The sequence below is a fragment of the Xiphophorus couchianus genome, chromosome 2 (assembly GCF_001444195.1).
Source record: "Xiphophorus couchianus chromosome 2, X_couchianus-1.0, whole genome shotgun sequence".
NCBI classification, from domain to species: domain Eukaryota; kingdom Metazoa; phylum Chordata; class Actinopteri; order Cyprinodontiformes; family Poeciliidae; genus Xiphophorus; species Xiphophorus couchianus.
Window position 1 is genome coordinate 10,038,623 of NC_040229.1, and position 20,322 is coordinate 10,058,944.

General features: G+C 35.9%; 1 protein-coding gene across 1 annotated transcript in view; it reads left to right on the forward strand.

Annotated features, from left to right (window-relative positions):
• The first annotated feature begins 6,771 nt into the window (after positions 1–6,771).
• Positions 6,772–20,322, forward strand: part of tp53i11b (tumor protein p53 inducible protein 11b) — a 56,789-nt gene continuing 43,238 nt past the window's right edge. The window contains exon 1 of the mRNA XM_028042262.1: positions 6,772–6,882. The gene's annotated coding sequence lies outside the window, so the exon portion shown is untranslated. The remainder of the gene's footprint in view (positions 6,883–20,322) is intronic.

A 20,322-nucleotide genomic window follows, 5' to 3' on the forward strand; every position in this document is an offset into this window, starting at 1 on the left:
GCTGTTTACCGTGATTAACTGAGGAGGCGGGATGTCTGCAAGCGAGCTGATAACAAGACCTTGGTGACTGTGAGGGTTTGGAGGTCTTTTAGTTATAAAACTACTGACCCGAGACGATCCTGAGGGTTGTGCTGAGCAGGGTGTTTATTTCTTCTGTCTTCTTCCTTCGGTTCTGTGAGTAACAAACAGTGATAATGTTAGATACCACCAATTTCCTTTTTTGATCCAATACTGGGAAAAATTCAATACTGATCCAATACAATACTTTTATGCAAAAACACCTAACATGTCTGGGAAATCTAAAAATAAAAAATAAAAAGTGGTGAAGTAAATTCAGTGTCTCTCAAGTAAATCTTACAACACAAGACAATTTATTTATTTGTGGTAGCAGCCTCTTTTGTTATAGCCAAGCTATTTTAACAACAGACAATCGGAAAAACTATGTGAAAATTGTGTTGCAAGATAATAAAAAGATAAAATTATTAAACAAATAACCTTTCTGAAATAAATCCTTGTAGGGCTGTTGTAAAGAACTATTTTAGTAATTGAGTATTATAACAGTTATTCTTACAATTAATAGAGTAATCAAATAAAAATTGGTAAATTTGACCATTATTAGATATCACATCCCTAACAATTACTATTCTTTAGTATAAAAAATTAACCCGTATCAATAATGGCTCCTTTTTTAAGTTAACCTGGACAAAAATTATACAAAATATGAAATTATATTCAATTTAATAATAAAGCAGCAGGCTCACAGTTTTTAGTTTATGTATTAATCTTCAGTCAATTTAACAGATAACTCTCTCTTTGCCCAGCCTTTTATAGGTCTGTGTCCATGACAGACAGCGATGGATTTTGCTCCTTCGTGACATAAAAACACAAATGACAGATATGTACCGAAACAATGCGCTCCGCCACCTATTTGTTGTGAGCGGGATGGCGGTAAATTTATTTTCCGGTTCGTCCGTAAAACTACACTTTCGGAGCCGGAAAGCGTCCGGCGTGTTCAGTCTATCCGCTCACCTGTATAAATACACCGGCCGCGCTCTTCCCCGCTGTTCGCTGCCAACCGGCCACCAGGCAGCAGCTACGGAAGAAAAAGGCTGCCGTACTCCAGTCATTACGCCATTTACTTTAAGGATGCTTATGGATACACCGAAAACGATTTTTTTTTTAAAACCCCGTACATGATCATAAATCAATGGAATCCCCCTCGGAACGAACTGAAAAATTGGACGTTATGTTGCTAGCACTTAGCAACAACTCAAAGGCGGAAGTGAGAGCGATGTGCAACACAAATAATGACCCGGCCGGAACACGGAGCGCTAACTAAGAAAACATAATTTAACGAACCTTCGAGGCAGATAAAAAATTATTCGAGGAATTTTAATAATCGAGGTACTCGAATCATCCGAGGCCTAAATCCTTGTTTCACTACTTAATATTACAAGGACATGTTTGTTAATGAAACTGCAACAAAAGCGTCCAGCTTTTGCTCATTACATCGGTATTCATTACACTCTTACCAGATTGAAGAAAAACTAGTTCCCACGAAACCCGACTCTTTTAGAAAAATATAAATCATTTAATTTCTTTCCGAAATACTCTCGTGAAGATATTATCAATACTTCAAGTAAGTGAAGTACTGAGAATCAATTTTAAAGCACAAAGGTTCTTAAAGAATCAATATCTAAGTCAATTATCACATCAGTAAGAAACAGCACAAGACAGGCTTGAATACAATCACAAGCAGTATCATGTTTTCAGATTTAATTGACTGCTCAGTGGCTCGATTCTCCTGAATTCCTATAAATAAACGTATTTATTGGAAAATAATAAAAAGAAAAAGGAGGCATGCAGCATGTGCTATTTCTGGTCCCTTTTTAAATTACAAAAGAAATGAATGACAAAACCCAAAATGGGATTTAAAGCTTCCTGTCTTCGAACAAAGTGGAGAAACACCTTGTTCCAGACAGCCCCAGTGGGACGGGCAGATGGCAGAAATCGGGTTTTGTAATACTGGCGCCTTATTGGTTGCGACGTGACGGGGGTGGAAGAAGAGTGTCGTTCGTTTGACAGGTCTGAGTGTGGTTGAAGACAAAGCACACATGCCTCCCCCATACATGCAAGGCCCCCCACTCCTCTCAGAGCCCATGTCTCCTGATTCAATACGCAAATTTTACAAAACATGTGCACACGATAATATTTATTTCCTCTCTGCACCTTCATCTTTTGTCCTCTGACACCTGTCCTGCTTTTCTTATCCCCTGAAAGACCCCCATTATCTTGCAGCATTGCCCACCTCCATCATTGCTTCAGCTCAAATGTCACATTTTCCCATGAGAGGCCTGTAACCTGGCAAACATCAGCGAGATGGATGGCATAATAATGCATGAGAAAACATGGCCTGCGTTTTAATGTTTAAACGCTCTCAATATTGCCTCAGCAAAATTATAGATTAGGAGAAGAGCTAGACGCTTAAAGAAATTTTCCCTATTTCTTAAAGAAGACAGAACTGGTTGCCTTATTACAGCTACTCTTGGTGCTAAATGTGTTTTTATGTTGATTTGATTTAACAAATGTGCCTTTTATTTACTCACGCACAAGCAAAAGCTCAAATCTACAGTATGATACAAAAGTATTAAAACCCTAGAATGTTTTATATTTTGTCACATTACAACCAGAAACTTCTATTTATTTTTATTTTGCTAGGATTTTGTGTCACAAATCAACATAATTCAGAGCATCGCTGGCAAGTATAAGAAAGCTCTGACGCTAATTTATGCAAATTATTGTTAAATTTTTAGGTTTAAAATAGTAAAGTTGAAAGTTGGGTATAATGCAAATTAGTCATTCTGTGTTTCTGTAGAACAACAGTTTATTAAATTTAGCAAAATCTGAAAAAAAAAAAAAAAAAAAATCTCAACCAGCTGTAGTTCACACTCCAACCACTATATGGCGGCACCGTGCTTCCAGTACAATCATTCGTGTGTTTGAAAATAAACTATCAGACTCCTTCGCTGAATTAAGAACAGAATAAGGCAATTTGTGAAAGGAGTGTATGACTTTTTGTACAAATTCTCCTTTCAGGCCCCTTTACTTTGATACCCCTAAATAATGTCCAGCTCAACCAGTTGCCTTCAGAAGTTGTAAATGTAGCAAACAGACATTTGCAACTTCTGAAGGCAACTGTATAGAAGTCGCCTTTTAAACAGTACTAAACACTAATTTAATCTCAGCATAATTGCACTTCAGAGGTTTGTCAGGGAACATTTGTCAACAAATTGGTCATTAAGGAAAAGAACAGAGAGGTAATTTGTAAACTTGTGCAGCGTTAGCTTGTAAATCAACATCCAAAGCTTTAAATATCTCTCTGCTCAGTCAATCTAGCTGAGCAGAGAATGAAAAGAGTTGGTCTTAATTTTAGGTCTACCAAGAGCATAAGCAATGCAAATATGTGGAATAAACTGGGTGGTCAGAGGACACTAAAACTAAATGTTTTATGTGTAATGTGAGGAAGAAAATTTCCTGAACAGGAAAAGATGGTAGTGGCAACATTATGTTCATTCTCACTGATTGAACATAATCAGTGTTGCATAATCATGCAATCTCAAAAATCTTGAGCTGCTTTGAGTTCCTATTTTGACAGATTTGCAGAGTGGGCAAACCTTTAGAGTCATTCACCATCAGCTAAATTCACCTGCAAACCAATTTTTAATTTCTGCTATTATGAAAACAAAAATACAGAGAGTACTTTGTCCCAATAAAATACACAGAAGTTTGAGGCTGTCATGTGACAAAATGTGATAAAGTTCAAGGAGCATGAATACTTTGCAAAGCACTGTTAAATATTAACCATCAAAGCTACTGTGTCTCCAAGCTAATTTTGTAATGAAAACTTTCCAACTCAGGATATTTATGTTCTAAAATTTCACCTATTTTCCTCCTTAAATCTGTTTTGTTCATCTCCAGCATTTATCCATCTATCCACCTTCTAATTTTTCCTGCTTTGCAGGAACTATTCTGAAATGAGAGAGCTTCTTCTCATTCTCGTGTTGGACATCTTTGTTAGAAATATTGCCCAAATAGCTTTTTGACAGAGCAACATTCAGGTGCGACCCACTCAGCCACAATTCAGAAAAACGATCCTGCATCTCCCTCTGAGGACAGTCTTCATTTATCAAAACAGATGACGAAAGAGTGAAAGAGATCAGAGCGCAAACTGGCACACAAAGATATTTCCTTTTGGTCATGGCATCAAAAAAGATCCGAAAATATACATGTGCAAAAAAAACAAGATTTATTCCCACCTCCACCTGCAATTAACATATACTGAGAGCTGTTTTGCCCAGAGAAATCTATTTATGTTGCCATAGAGCTGATCTATTTAATGTGAGCCACTTCATCTCGCTGCCAACATCCAGCAAATCCTCAGTGGTATTTTCTCCAGCAGTAAAGCAGCAGCCCTTCACGAAACTGTGCAGCTTGTTTTATTAGCACCTGGATGCTGTTACAAACACAGGAGATCACAGAAAAACCACTCCTCCATTCAATATAGATATATTTTTTAACTTTTTACTGTTGCTTCAAATGTTATGTGAACTGTTAAAACATAGAGTTGTCCATTTTTAGAAATGTCCTGTAAAACATTTGAAGGTGGTTTAACTTGAAAATGAAAGTCCACCTGCTGCCTTGAAAATGCAATTTAAGTCAACAAGAAAATTGTTTTGGTTTTAACTCAGAAATTAAAGTTCATCAAGTTGATTTAACAACAAGACACAAGTTGTCTAAACATTGTTTTTTAACTTCATTAATCTTGAATTGTGAGTTTTAACTTAATGCTGCAATTTAAACCAAATAATTATTTCACAATATGCAAGAAAAAAAAACTGTCCTCACCCAGTTAAAGAGCCACATTTCTCTGTTATTTTACCCACAATATCAAGTTAAAATAAATTCTTATTTTACTTTAGAATAATTTAAATTCTTGTTTCAAATTGCAGGAACCAAATTTCTGATCTGATAATGAATTTTATTAAACATCCCAATGAATTCAGCTCAGAAACATTTAGTGTGAACAGGACATTATCCTCAAGCTTTGCTAACTGAGAATTGCATTAAAATGAACATTTGCCTTAATAAAACACAAGAGTCAGATCAATGTAACGCACTTCCATCTCAGGAGACAAAAACATGCCGCTAAGCATTCTGGGAAATAGTTCCCACTCCTGTCTTTTTCTTGCTAACCTAAAAACTCTAGTTTATTCAACTCTTGGAGGTTTGACTAAGTTAATAAAAAGTTAACTCAACTTACTGCTGTAAGTTTATCTTTCACAAACTCACATTTAGGTTCAAAATCTAAAACTGGATCAATTTATTTGACTTAAAGAGTAGAAGATAGTAGACACAACTAAATGTGGCCCAAATGTTTTATAGTGTAAGAAGTTGCTGACTGTTTTATTTTTCTCACTTTGTAAAATTGTCAAGACCCCTTTACTAAACATCCTTCGATCAATCTTGACGGTTTATGAGATAATTAACAAAGGAAAAGTATCGTCATGTTCAGTTAATCTACGCGGTCTCCCCTACACAGGCTTTATCCAAAAATTAGGAGGTAAGTATGCTGTGATTTATTGCATTGTGGGCAGGAGAAGTGGCTTTGCATTTCATCTTCTGTTTATTCATCTCTTTAGAGTTTCTAGTCAACCAGTGCCAGTGACCTGTTACAAGTCCACACTAAAACCTCACCAAACAAAAACAATAAAACAAACATCTTTTATTACATTTCTTTGCCTTTACACAATTGATGAAGAAATAACTTACATTTATATGGTTCAAATATAACACATTAATCAAACAAATATAACCAACAAATTAAGTGTCTTTGCACAAAGTATGGCATTGGTATTACCGACACCAGCTTAAATTTGACTTGGTATTGTAATATAAACCAAAAATTAAAATATTAAACATGACATTGAGCTAATTAATGTAGCTGATTCTAACCTCATTATGTGGAGTACCAGCCATTTCAAGTCACACATTTTAATAGGAATGTCATGACATGTCAGTATCAGGTCCCACATCTTGCATCTTTTGATTTAGCCATCGGACCATGGAAGATCAAAATAAGGAAAGTCCATAGCAGATGAAAACATGTCAGGAATTATCTGGATACACAAACTAGTATTGTCTCCGCCGTTGTTACAAGTTCTACATGTCAACTGTTTAAATATTAAATTATAATTTCCAGAACACTCTGTCACCTGTACAAGCATATAAGTTCATGTTTTTTAATTTTTTTATTGACAGTAACACAAGGGCTACCATTTGGAAGCCCTGTTTTAATTATCTGAAGAGATTTTGTTAAGTAAGTGATTTCGTTTTTTGTGCTTAACATATGAAAATTTTACTTGGATAAAATAAGTTCTAGACTTGAAGTTTGCTTTAAATATTGATATTCTAGTTTCTAGTATATATTTACTCATAATAAGTAATATTTTCTTAGCATCAAGCTTTTATATCTTACTGAGATAGTTAAGTAAGAAAAATATTCTAACACAAAAACATCTTGGTGAGAAAAAATATCTTGTCAGAAAGAAAACAAGCATAAATCTCCTTAATTTAAGATATTTAATCTTACTAATATTTCGGTTTTTGCAGTGTGATTTGTGCTTACACTTTTTCCTGTGCGCACTTGTTTTTGTTTTACGGTAACAGCAGGCAGGTTTGTTCCCGCGCACTGCTGTGTTGTATTACGGCGGTGTATTGTTTGCTGCCTCCACGAGCTTCCCCACAAACTGCTCGCTCGCGCTCCCGGTGAACACGGATAACGTTCCCGTCGGTCAAACTCCGGATCCCGCCTCGCTCCCCGCCGTAAGTTACTCTTTTTCCCATTCCGTTTGTTTTCGCCGTCTTTATCGCTCTATTTGCGTCAAACTACACTTTTAATTTGTGATGCTTCGCGCTTTTGTTTATTGTCCGTCCATATCTTTGTGGTTAAATATTAAACTGCTCCATTTAAAATGTAACTAATGCGGGATGTTTGTGGCTGGAAAGTCGTTTAAAGGTGGTTTTATTTGCATCAGGTGCTCGGAGTTGTTTATTTGTGCTCATATGATTTTTAATAAAATGGAAAGTATCAGAGTAACACAGCTTAGTGATGGAACTTAACCGAGAGCAGTGAGGCTCCGTTTGATTTTTCTGAATATCAGCAGCAGATTATCGATAATTACCAACACACACAACACGGACCATGTTCTCCACGGTGCTATTTTTATAGCTTTGCTTTGAGTAAACGCCTGTGCCGCCTCAACCCCCCACTCCACCCAACAAGTGTGAAGTTATAATGGAGCCAAGATAAAAATGTTACCCGGGATACTCATCATTTTCATGCCCAATTAAAGTCTTTCCTCTCCCTAATTTCATCTCTTCTGCTTCATTTTTTAAATGTGTGGCTTAAAAGATGAAAATAACTGAGTTTGCTAGTGCAGTAAAAACTAAAAATAAATTCGAATACTAACTACTTTTTATCTGATTCATGGTAGCCAATTAGCTGCATTTTAAAATAAATTGTGACCACACCACCTGCAGGAAGAGGGGAGCTCTGCTTATCTTTGCTGCTGCGGTGTTTATGTTAAAATGACATGATCTGTGTATGTTTCTGCCACTTCCCCTCCTAAACTTGGCTTAAAATGACTTTTAAATAAAACACACAGGACTATACATTGAGTCCAGGTTTAGGAGTGGTAATTCAGGCTGTTGTTGTCAGTGTGCAACACTTTTCCTCCCCAACCTTTGCTGTGTCGAGGCTTGTTCGTTCATGTTGTCAGGGAAGATTTCAGATTTGTTTCTTGTGGGCCAATCTGTTTAGGCGTTTTCTTCCTGAGTTTTTTGTTGCTAAGGTAATTTTATTTACATAGCACATTTTCAATAACAAAGTAATTCAAAGAGCTTTACATGAATTAGGAGGAAATACAAACAAAACCAAAAAAACCCAGTAAAGTACCAAACTACATATTGGTTCCCCATGTTTAATAAGAATAAGTAGTCCATAACTTATAAGCTATAACTTATGGACTTATAGCTTATAAGTTATAAGTCCATAAGTTATGGACTACTTATTAAGTTTTCTGGCTTAACCAGTTTCCCCAGAAAACCTGTTAAGCCCGTTGGTTGGGTGGCAGGGCAGTCATTCATCCAGCAGCCCGTCGTGTTTTTGAGTAAAAAATGTTTAAAGTTGGCAGGAAATTTGGAAATATCACTTGATAATTACGTGTAATTGGAAGATTAATCCCTGAACACCAACTATAAAGTCTTAAAAAATGCAGACATTTTAAAAATACTTGAATAGTAAAAGTAAAGCTTAGCCTGGTGGGGGCACAAGTAAAGCCTGGTGGCCCGCCAGGCTTATATTACACTGGGAGAAACAGGGGGTTTCTTAAGCTTGTTCTGGATTAGTGAGGTAAAAAAACAAAATATTGGTGAAGTATAAAACTACATGTTGGTTCCAGTTGTTCTGGGCTGAGTTCTAGATTTGTATAAAGCTAAATGTTGATTCTCCATGTTTGATTCTTGTTCTGGGTTGCTAAGTAACAAACTAACAGAAGTTTCTCCAGGTCTTGCTCTGATATTGAAAGTATAAATCTAATCACATTACAAAACCTTAGCTGAAAAAAGGATGTGAATTTCCTTCAACAACTCTACAGTAATAATAAATATACATTTTCAATGACAGATTTCACATCAACTCTTAATTAGTTTTTTAAGCTATACTTCAGTGCACTGAATGTTAATTTCACTAGTGTTAGAGGTTATTTATGAGGACTAATAAACAAAAACAATAATGGCTGACAACTAGAATTAACACAAAGTTTCAAGTGAATTTTGTTAGTTTTTGTAAACCCGACGCTGAAGAGATTTCTAAACAAGCTCTTTTTAATTTCACCAAGATCTTGGACATCCTCAAAGGGCCGGTTGTAGCTAAATGTATTGATAAAGCTACTATTAATAAGCTGTTAAAGTATTGTAGCCATGGGAGAAATATGATTAATTTCTTCACCCCGGTCTTGGTGGTGTAGATTGTTCTGCAGATGGATGGGACTCCCTGGTTCGACTCAGTCCGTCTGGAGATCGCTCTTGATAGCTGTGGCGGATGGTGCGATTGCTTCGCAGCTCCCAACAGGATATGGAGTTTAAAATAAAATAAAATCTCACAAAAAAAACAAAACTCTGCTTCATGAATTGCACCCAAAATACCCGGAAACCTACGTTGCATTGTCACTACAGCATACAAATACGCACCATTGACGAACACTTTTGAATTAAAAAAATATTAAAATAATAATAATAAAAAGTAGACATATTAAGATCTGTATTTGTTCCAATATTGAAAAAAATTCTAGATGAGGTTTTGTGACAATACCTCATTTATTCAGTCTAATTCTATACTTTAAGCTCTGAGCAATGTCATTTATTTTGCATTAGAATTCCTGATTGCATATTTTTTGCCATTTGGAAGAAGATATAAAGCAGTTTACTTTACATATTTGTAAACTGTAACAGTATGTCAACCTATTATTTTGTCAGTTTATCTATTTTACATTGGCTTTTATACTCCTAAATTCACTGACTGATCAAATTGAATTTGTTTTGTTTTTACATATTTGACCAAACTTGTGAAACTATTGGTTTATGTAAGTGTACTTTACTGGTGCAGAGTTATCAAATAAATGTGTAATTCAGTTCATTTATGTCTGTTTTTTTTTTAAAGGGAAATGTTTTAAGTCCATTCAGGGCTGTTTTTCTGTATCGGATCGGTATTGACCAATAATAAACCTCTGATATCGGTATTGGTATCAGAAGTGAAAAAAGTGGATTGGTTCATCCCTTAAAAACCAAAAAAAAAAAATTAAGTCTGTTTCATAGAAAATGAGCTATGTGAGATCAATATTGAAGCAAAGTCTGTTTTAAATAAGAAGAATGATGCAGTTCTGTCAACCAGTTCACATTTTTGCATACTTTTCTTGTTCTTCATTTCATAACTCGTGCGTTATTCTCAAGGCGGCAGTAACACTTTGTTCCTCCAGTGAAGAAGTAGAATAAGATCCAGGTTGCGTGGGTGGGCAGAGGTTTCTAATTGGATGAAGAAACGGCAGGAATGAAGCTGAGCTCCCATGTCCGTTCTCCCTGCTAATAGCAACAAAGTTCTGATGTTTGTTGAAACTGCAGATAGTCGTCATAGAGTGAGCTGAATATTGCTGTCTGTTCGTGTTACTGTGGTCGTGTTGATGTAGCTTTCAGCCTTTTCTCTGGCTTGGGTATTTCAAAGGCTGCTCTGTCCTTTCAACCATTTTAACCACCACACTGTTTTATGTTTACACTGCTCACATAGTGATGAATGGGAACAATAAGAGGTCGTATTAAACACAAAATCTCACCAAGTACTTTTGGTCAAGTTTCTAGTGCAAATATCTTAGTAAACCTGAAATAAGACAAACCAACTTGCAAGTAACTTTTTAGCAAGATATAAAGGCTGGTTTTAAGCAACTAATTCCTTAATATTGATGAAAAAGCACTAGCTTCTTTGGCAGAAACTTATGTCACTGTCAACGGACACTTTGCCGTTACCTAGCAACCCCAGCCCTGCCCAGGACGTCACCTAGCAACCCAGTTCTAGTTCCACTGGCAGATAATTTCACTTGTAACAAAACATTTCTCCCATGTTATAAGTTAATTTATCTGCCAATGGAGCAAGAACTTTTTCATAAATATTAACGAATTACTTGCTTAATACAAATCTTTATTTCAGGGATGTCAAACTCATTTTAACTTTGGGTCATATCAAAAATCTGGATGTTCTTAAAGGGCTGGTGGTGCCAAAATGTATAGAAAAAACCCATTAAATTGTTAGTATATAAATAAATAGCAGCTTGTTTCAGCATTCAATACGTGTTTCTTAAATCTTTTCACACTGATCAGTCCATCCAGGATTTTGATGTTTTTTTCCAAATCAAAATCAGATTTTGTGGTGCTAATTTAGAAACAGTAGTAAGGAATTTTTACAATATTTGTGCTAATGTATGATGTTAAATGTGACTTTTTATCAATCGCTGTATCGGTCACAGATATAACTTGACATCAAGCAGTCACTTCAACCCAAGGTTTTGGCCAATTTTGAGAAAAATGTCAGGAAAAGAAAATGTGGGTATCTGTTGAATTTTGTGTGTATTTTACAGATTTATGAAAAACTGGAGGGCCTTAACTGATGTAATTTGGAGTCTAAAGGGCCACATAAAAAGCTACGGCGGGCCAGATTTGGCCCCTGGGCCTCGAGTTTGACATGTGCCCTATTTCTTGTTATTTTGTTTAATTTCAAGTTTACTTGTATATTTGCACTAGAATTTTGATCAAAAGTACTTGGTAAGATTTTGTGGTTTTGCAGTGTATCAGGCTGGACTCGGTGGTGACATTTTTCGGCTTGTTTTCTCTCCTGGTTCGGCTTATTAAATTCACATTTTGTCACCTTCAGAAACCCTGTAAAGGACCTCCCTGCTTTTATCCCAAGTTTCCCTCTGATGGCGCTAATGTGGAACAAGCTTAGGAGTGCCAGACAAATGGAAATGTATTATGACCTCACATTTGCTGCACAAAGTATTGCATGTGGGCATTGCAGCACACTGGATTGAGGGTTGGGCCTCTTGAGCCGGGCAGTGAGGCAGAAGGACCCCTCTGAGAGTTACAGTAAGCCGTATAAATGGAGATGCTGTTTGGTTTTGATGCAGGACTGAATTCAGCCTCAGCGGGTCTCAGGGGTCCTTCACACTTTTTGTTGAGCTGGATGACAAAAGCAGATGGTAAACCCCTTTCAGCTGTAGATCCTTTTGAAATAACACAGTGCAGGGGCAACACAGCGGACAGATGCTCACCGAAGTACATGCTATGGCTTAGAAATATAATCTCCATTTTTTCATACCAAGTCAGATTTTAATAAATTTTTTGGTAAACATTTTTCATAAAAAAAATTTACAAAAAGTTTATTTTACTAAAAATAGTGTTTTGTATAAGTTTTTCATTTAAAAACATACTTTTTAAGGTTTTTTCTTTACTAAAAAATGACAAATTACAGAAAATATTTTCACAAAGTGGTTTTTATTTCAATCATTATTTCTCTAAGTTGTATGATGGTGTCTTCTGGTCAGGCTACAAAATTTTAATTTAAATACAGGAACATATTAGCAGAGAAAAATGGGTTATTAGTATCTTAATGATTTGACTTTTTTATTTTGGTAAATCACTGGAGCTGAAATTAAGTACGTCTTGGTTATGTTTTGTTATTTTCTGAATTTTTTATAATTTCTTCTTTGCATCAAGCATAATTTTTGTTTAATGATTTATCTACCTGTGTCGTGAAGCACTTTGCTCGTAAATAAATAAACTTTGATTTGACTTGAGAATAAACACTCAATTTTACCAGAAGATCGTTTTAAGATTATGATAAAAAAAAAAAAAGTCATTTTAATGAGAGATAAAAAGCTTTGATAGTGTCTGACATGTTCAGTGTTTGTGGTTATGTGCTCAAAACAGATTCGTTTGCTCCAGAGTTTCAATATTACTCATAATTAATTGATGCTCATATGTTTATGATAAGGGCTGCACAGTGGTGCAGTTGGTAGCACTGTTGCCTTGCAGCAAGAAGGTCCTGGGTTCGATTCCCGGCCCGGGGTCTTTCTGTATGGAGTTTGCATGTTCTCCCTGTGCATGGTGGGTTCTCTCCGGGTTCTCCAGCTTCCTCCCACAGCCCAAAAACGATGACTGTTTGGTTAGTTGGTCTCTCTAAATTCTCCCTAGGTGTGAGTGTGTGTGCATACGGTTGTTTGTCCTGTCTGTCTCTGTGTTGAGCTCAGGGAGAACTGTGTTTTAGAGTCTTCTGGGGTTTGTTTTCATACTTTCACTGGAATATTGTCATTGTTTTGGCTGCTGGCTTGTGTTTGGCCCTGCAAAAGCTCTGCCAATGTGTTATTACTTGTCTTTTAAATGCTTTATTCTCCAGAGATTACTAGTGTATTTTGATTTTAAAGATTTTACTTTTGTGAAACAGTCAATAGTTAAATGAGCATGTTACCAAACAGAGTCCCGGTAATAATGTGACATCTGACCTCAACAGTGATTTTATATTTTCTTTAAATCATTTTACCTTTTTTCTTTCATTTAGATGAAATCTTTTTCCTCTACACTCATCTTGCATAAGGTATGGACTCCTTGCATGTTGTTGTTCTATATCTGGAAATTTTGCGCATGTGCACAATGCTGGAGGGCAAAAAGACGATTCACTGCCGTCCATAGCCGCGCTGCCACGGTAGAAAAACTCCGTTAACTAAATGAAACCTGGAGATGTTGGTATTATTAATTTATCGCATTGAGACACAGCAAAGGGAAAAAATAACGTAAAAAACAACTCAGAACCACTTTTTTCTCACTCTCTGTGTCGTCTATGCAACGTACAGACTCTTTGCCATAGAAACTGACAACGCCGCCACTACATGTTTCAGGATTCAACAGAACAAAAGAACAGAACATTCAGTCCGTTACAGTTTTATGTTTTTAGGCTTCATTACTTTGCGATTAAGTGATCAGTGTGCTATATTAGCTGCCGCTGCTATTAGCTGAGCCAACGCCGCGGTGGTTGGTTAGCTAATTTAAACACCTGCACTACTGATAATCTGTCAGAGTTGATTAGGTCGCCAATTTTTTTATTTATTTTGTAGCCGAACTGAAACGCACTGAATTCCACATCACATCTACATGTTACGGTTGTCAAAGTCAAGCTACATTAACTGAACTACTTCCCTCTTCCTCGTTATTTGTTTTCGTAATTAAAACTTTTCCTGACCTTGTTATCTAGTTGTCATAGTATTGATAATTAGTAGCAAACCACGGAGTCCCCATTTCTTTTATATATCAGGCGTGTATTTAAGATTTAGCACGTTATTTTGATAACTTAAAAGCTAAAATCAATGCTAGTCACTATTAACAAGCAGATATTTGCCCTCCAATAGCGAGATGGGGGCGGGATCTTGCAGGCTTGACGTCACGCTGCAAGGGGTTCATACCATTCTAAACATGTACCTGGTTTACTTGGTTTGTTTATTTCAGGGAAAACTTTTACTGGAAGGTTTAAGACGGACACAACAAAGAAAGAAAACATCTCTTGTTAATTGTTGAAATGTTTCCCAGGGAGCCACTCACTGGCTGAAATCCTTCTCCTTCTCTGACTTAATTTTTAAAATAAAGAACTCGCTTTGGTTTGTTGTTTTGAGAACATTTAGTTCCCACTGAACCCACAACTTTAACTCGTTTTCTTTGTGATCGATCGCCTAAAATCTGTATTTAATTAAAGGTTTCTATTAAGTAGTTTCCTACTAATTGACCTGGAAAACTACAGATTTAATTTGAAAAGCCGAAAAATGCATCACACTCTTGTTTGTGTGATGTATGACCATGAACTAATCTGCCTTTGTTCTACACTAGATTGCTATTTTTAGCAGGCATTTTTTAGGTGAGCTTGTTGAGGTCATGGAGGTCATTGCTTTTTAATCCAACATTGAACCAGCTGGAAATGAGTCTGTATGTAGTGGATTAACTTTGAGAATTAAGGGCTTGCTGCTGCAGACGAGTAAGAGATTAAAGTGTTACAAACAAGGCCCAAATTATGACAAAAATCATTAGACTACTGTGGATTATGACTCAGTTGGTTATTAATTAACTACAAGCACACAATCATGCTTTAATTGGTTTGAAATGACAAAGAATTAAGACTATTATTGACAGAAAAAAATCCTATATGGACTTTTCACACTGGACATCCTTTCAGTGTGAATAGATGTTCAATAGTACATTTATTGTTTGCTGAAACAGCTCTTTATTGGTATTTTGGCAAATGAATAAGTTACATCAATACATTCTGGCCCTTTTAAGAGCATTCAGATTTTTGATGTGGCCCAAAATGAAAATGAGTTTCTCACCCCTGAAATCGATAATATGTCCAATAACACATTCAACAATTTCACTGAACTCCAATCCAGAACCGCACAGCATTCTGGGAAATGTTGGCAGAGGAAACACTAGCTGAACCTCTCCTGGCTAGCTAGGATCAACTCACTCGCTCACTCTATGGTTACCTAGCAACTCACTCATTCTTTGGTTACCTAGCAACTCACTCATTCTTTGGTTACCTAGCAACTCACTCACTCTTTGGCTACCTAACAACTCACTCACTCTTTGGCTACCTAGCAACTCACTCACTCTTTGGCTACCTAGCAACTCACTCACTCTTTGGCTACCTAGCAACTCACTCATTCTTTGGTTACCTAGCAACTCACTCACTCTATGGTTACCTAGCAACTCACTCATTCTTTGGTTACCTAGCAACTCACTCATTCTTTGGTTACCTAGCAACTCACTCACTCTTTGGCTACCTAACAACTCACTCACTCTTTGGCTACCTAGCAACAGCCTGTTGAGTAACTGGCGCAGCAGCAGTTTATGGTTCATCTATCGTTCCTTGTAACTGCTTATAGATAAAAGACAGGCCTGCAGGATCTTCTTTTTTCTGTGTGGTGCATTTTATTGGAAAATGCTCTGTCTGCCTGTAAACTACACTTTACCAAAAATCAAATTTAAAAATGTCAAACGTTTGAGGAGAAAATAGTTATTTCAAAAGCGGCACATAGTTTCTAATCTACCAGAAAATGCTCTTGGTGTATAATTGTGTAATTATTTTGGACATTGAGTAATATTTTTTTCAAGCTGAGGTTCTGTCTAAAACCATTTCCATGACTGGAATTTTCTTTTAGTTTTTTTTGTTGTTATTTTTACCTTTAAGATTTTCACATGTATTTGTGTAATGGGTTTGTTTCTATAAGCCTGAAATTCCTATTGGATTATAGCTACTATCATGATATGAACCCCGCAAGTGTATTATTGCAAAAACACAAAATATTATTAAGTATTTTTGGTCTGGGTTTTAGTGAAAATATCTTAGTACACTTGAAATAAGACAAAACTAATGTACAAGTAACTTTTCAAGTTATATACATATATATATAGAAGCTTGTTTTAAATGAACAATTCTTGAATATTGATACAGTACTAGTTACATTGGCAGATTATTTAACATATATCAAGACATTTTTCCCAATTTATAAGTGAAATAATATGCAAAAGTACTTTGCATCAGTTTAAAAAAATACCTTTCTTAAAATAAGCTCCTATATCTTGCTGAAAAGTTACTTTAAGTTACATTTGTCTTATAAACTACACCAAAAATACTTGATAAGATTTAGTGTGTTTTTGCAGTGGGAGAAGAAGCAGAATTAAAGAACGAATTTATCAATTACTACTTTTTTTTTTACTGATCACATATTCATTCAGTTTCTCAACCTTGATGAATGAATCAAACCTGATATTCAGATAAAAGAAAGCATATTTTTAAAGTAATTTTGTGTAACAGTGAAGAACCAATTTGAGTTTATTCTGCTGTGACTGTTTGATAATTGGTGTGCTTTAAATTATTTTCTCATGCACAGAAGCAGAGCGATCTGCTTTTTGAACTTCTGTTTGGCTGCACTGCTTTAATCAAGTTACACAACTGCTGCTCCGCTTTTGTTGTATTGATTTCTCTGATGGAAAGCTGCTCTGAAATTGCATCTCTTCACAAACGATTCAGGGTCTTCTTAGCAGCAATTATTTATGTGCCTATTCACTTTTCCCCAAAATTAACATTTTTTTTAGATCAATGATGTCAAACTCAGTTTGATTTTGGGCCATATCAAAAATCTGAATGTTTGTAAAGGGCCGGTTGTGCCAGAATGTATCGATAAAACCCATTAGATCAAGAAATAGCTGTTTGTTTCAGCATTCTAAGTGTTTCTTAAAATTAAATATTGAACATCTTTTCACATTGATCACTCCATCCAGGATTTTGATTATTTTTTGTGTTTTTGTTTTTTTTTGCAATCAAAATTGCAGATTTTGTGGTGCTAACTTAGAAATATTTGTAAGGAATTTTTACAATATTTGTGCTAATGTGTGATAAATGCAGCTTTTTATTAATCGCCATATTGGTCACAGATATAAGTAAAGCTGAGGCAGCAGTCACTTAAATCCAAAGTTTTTGGCCAATTTTGAGAAACAATTTGAGTAAAATCAGAAAAAATGTGAGAATCTGTAGATTTTGTGTGGATTTTGCGAATTTGTGAAAAACTGGAGGAACTTATTGATGTAATTTGGAGTCTAATTTGGGCCACATAAAAAGCTACGGCGGGCCAGATTTGGCCCCCGGGCCTCGAGTTTCACACATGTGCTTTAGATGAACATTTTATATTTCACGCAGGAAAAAGTATCTACCAGATTGAATAATATACAGTATTTTTTTGTTTTAAATGAATATTAGTGCTGCTAAATTGCTCTGTATTGTCTCCTGTTTAATAAAAACGAGGAAAGCTGATGTTTTTGTGTCACTTGGTGATGCTGCGCTTTAATTAAGACTCCAAGCATCCATATACAGAAGTAATCCTGCGGTCACGGGTTTGTTTGGACCAATGTGATTCCCACTGTAGATAGTAAATCTGTTAATCATATGATCAACTTCCCACCCTAGAGGCAGTCTGTGTCTATTAATGCTTCAGGGTGTTGATGAAGATCACTTCTGTTTGTGGTTTTTATGTGAATCTTTGCTCAAAACTGTAAATAAATAGGTGGAAATTTTTTGTTATTATTTTAGCATACAGTTTTTCAGAGTGATAGAAAATTACTCTGAGTCAGTCACACAGTAAATATGCTGCGGTTTTCTTTCCACCAGACATAATCAGACAGTAAGCTTTATGTGCCTTCGCGTGACAGTTTCTTCCTTTCTTTCTTTTTTTTATGGTGAAGGAGAATACAGGACGCCATGTTGTTTAAGAGCCAGAAACCCCTAAAGCACATGTGTCAAACTCGAGGCCCGAGGGTCAAATCTGGCTTGCCGTAGCTTTTTATGCGGCCCTCTAGTTTCCAAATTACATCAATAAGTCCTTCCAGTTTTGCACAAATCTGTAAAATTCACACAAAAGCAACAGATTCCCACATTTTTTCTGATTTTACTGAAATTATTTCTCAAAATTGGCCAAAAACAGAGTTTGAGTGACTATTGCCTCAGCCCTATTTGATGTCAAGTTATAGTCCGTAATTGATATAGCGATAAATAAAGTCACATTTTAATCAATCAAATTTTATTTGTATAGCACTTTTCAGAAATAAGGCATTTCAAGGTACTTTGCATCATAAAAACACAAAGCCAGCAACTGAAACATTACATTTTGCCACCATTACACATCAGATTATTGATTAACATCACACATTAGCGCAAATATTGTAAAAAATTCCTTACAAATATTTCTAAATTAGCACCACAAAATCTGTGATTTTGATTACAAAAAAGCTACAAAAAAAATCGCAAAATCCTGGCTGGACTGATCAGCATGAAAAGATGTTCAATATTATTTAATTTTAGGAAACGCTTGTTGAATGCTGAAACAAACATGTATTTATTGATATTTTAGCAGCTTAATGGGTTTTATCGATACAATCTGGCACAAGCGGCCCTTTAAGAACATTCAGAGTTTGATATGACCCAAAATGAAGATGAATTTGACACGCTGGCCCTAAAGGAACTAGATGAACATGAAAATGCATTCAGGCTGAGTTAAAGGAGATCAGATGAGGACGCAGCCTTTCTTCTGATTAGGTGTTTACTTCTTGGGGCTTCAGCACCAGCCGTTCAGGCACTGATTTGCCACCAGGCTGAGGTCGATTGCATCGTTTGTTTCCGTGTAAACTCTGGATGGCATTTGAGCTGCATGGTAAAAACCCAATTAGCAGGCTCTCATTTGCCGAGAAGTGCCTCTGGAATGTCTGGAGATACGGTAACTAAATCATTTGTGATCGGGGAGGAGAAGAGCTCTGACATTTTTGTTTAAGAGAGAGCAGGCACGATATGTTCTGAAGTAATTAAAGCTCTGCAGAACTGCTTTACTCCTATCTGACAGCAGAAACCCAGAATAACTTTAATTTCCAGCGTACATGCATCCATATGTTGGTTAGAGCTGGGCAGTAATGTGGGATATGAACCCACATTACTGCCCAGTACCAGCAGAACGTTTCTAAACACATCATTGAATTTTATCTTATGAAGAGTACGTCCTGTACAGCTCTTCCTCTGCTGCGTTTTTCTGTTGCCTACTGTCAAAATGGACATCTATAAATGTAACAAATGGATGTAAACAAACAATCCACTGCATTGATTACACAACTCTCTGTTTTATAGAAAGACACAGTGGTGTCACTAGGACCATTTTAGGGTGCCTGAGGCCCAAATGAAATATTCTGAAACCTGAAAAAATATATGGAAAAAAATTATTATATATATATATATATATAGATAAAATCTTTATTGTTCTTTTTTTAAGTGTGACTTTTTATTCATCACCGTATCGATCACAGGCCATATCTTGACATGAAGTAAGGCTGAGGCAGCAGTCACTTAAACCCAGTTTTTTTGGCTAATTTTGAGAAAAAATGTCAGTAAAATCAGAAAAAATGTGTGAATCTGTTGATTTTTGTATGAATTTTGTGGATTTGTAAAAAACTGGAGGGACTAATTGATGTAATTTGGAGTCTGGAGGGCCACATAAAAAGCTACGGCGGGCCAGATTTGGCCCCCGGGCCTCGAGTTTGACACGTGTGACTTAAGGTGTAAATTGAATCGTCTGCCACGGAGATTTCATACAAAATGTGCATCACTTATCTGGGCGGCATTTCATACCTGCTTTGAAAACCGCTAATTTAATTTAAATAAGTTTCCAGATTCTACTCAGTTGAACGAAATACGATCGCCTACTATGTTCATACAGGGAACAGGTGCCCAAATAAATGGAAAATATGGTGTAAGGCAAAGTTTTCAATTGAATTATAAGTGAGATTTGACCATTTGTATTAGCATTTTATATAGAAGTATTTAACTTTGAGAACAATAAACTATGATGCACTGGCAGAAGTAAATTGGTGTGAAATATTTTTGGCAGAAATGGGCTGAGTACAAAGGTTTTTGATTTTATTTATTAAAGTATTTTCAGTTTTCTTGCATTTTACGTAGATTTTAAGTGTGAACAGCATATTTAAGCTTTCGTTTATTATGTTATTAATCTACTAAATGCTGATTTAACTGCCCGGTATTACATTATTCCCAGCTGCTCTTAAAATTATTTATTACTGTAACAC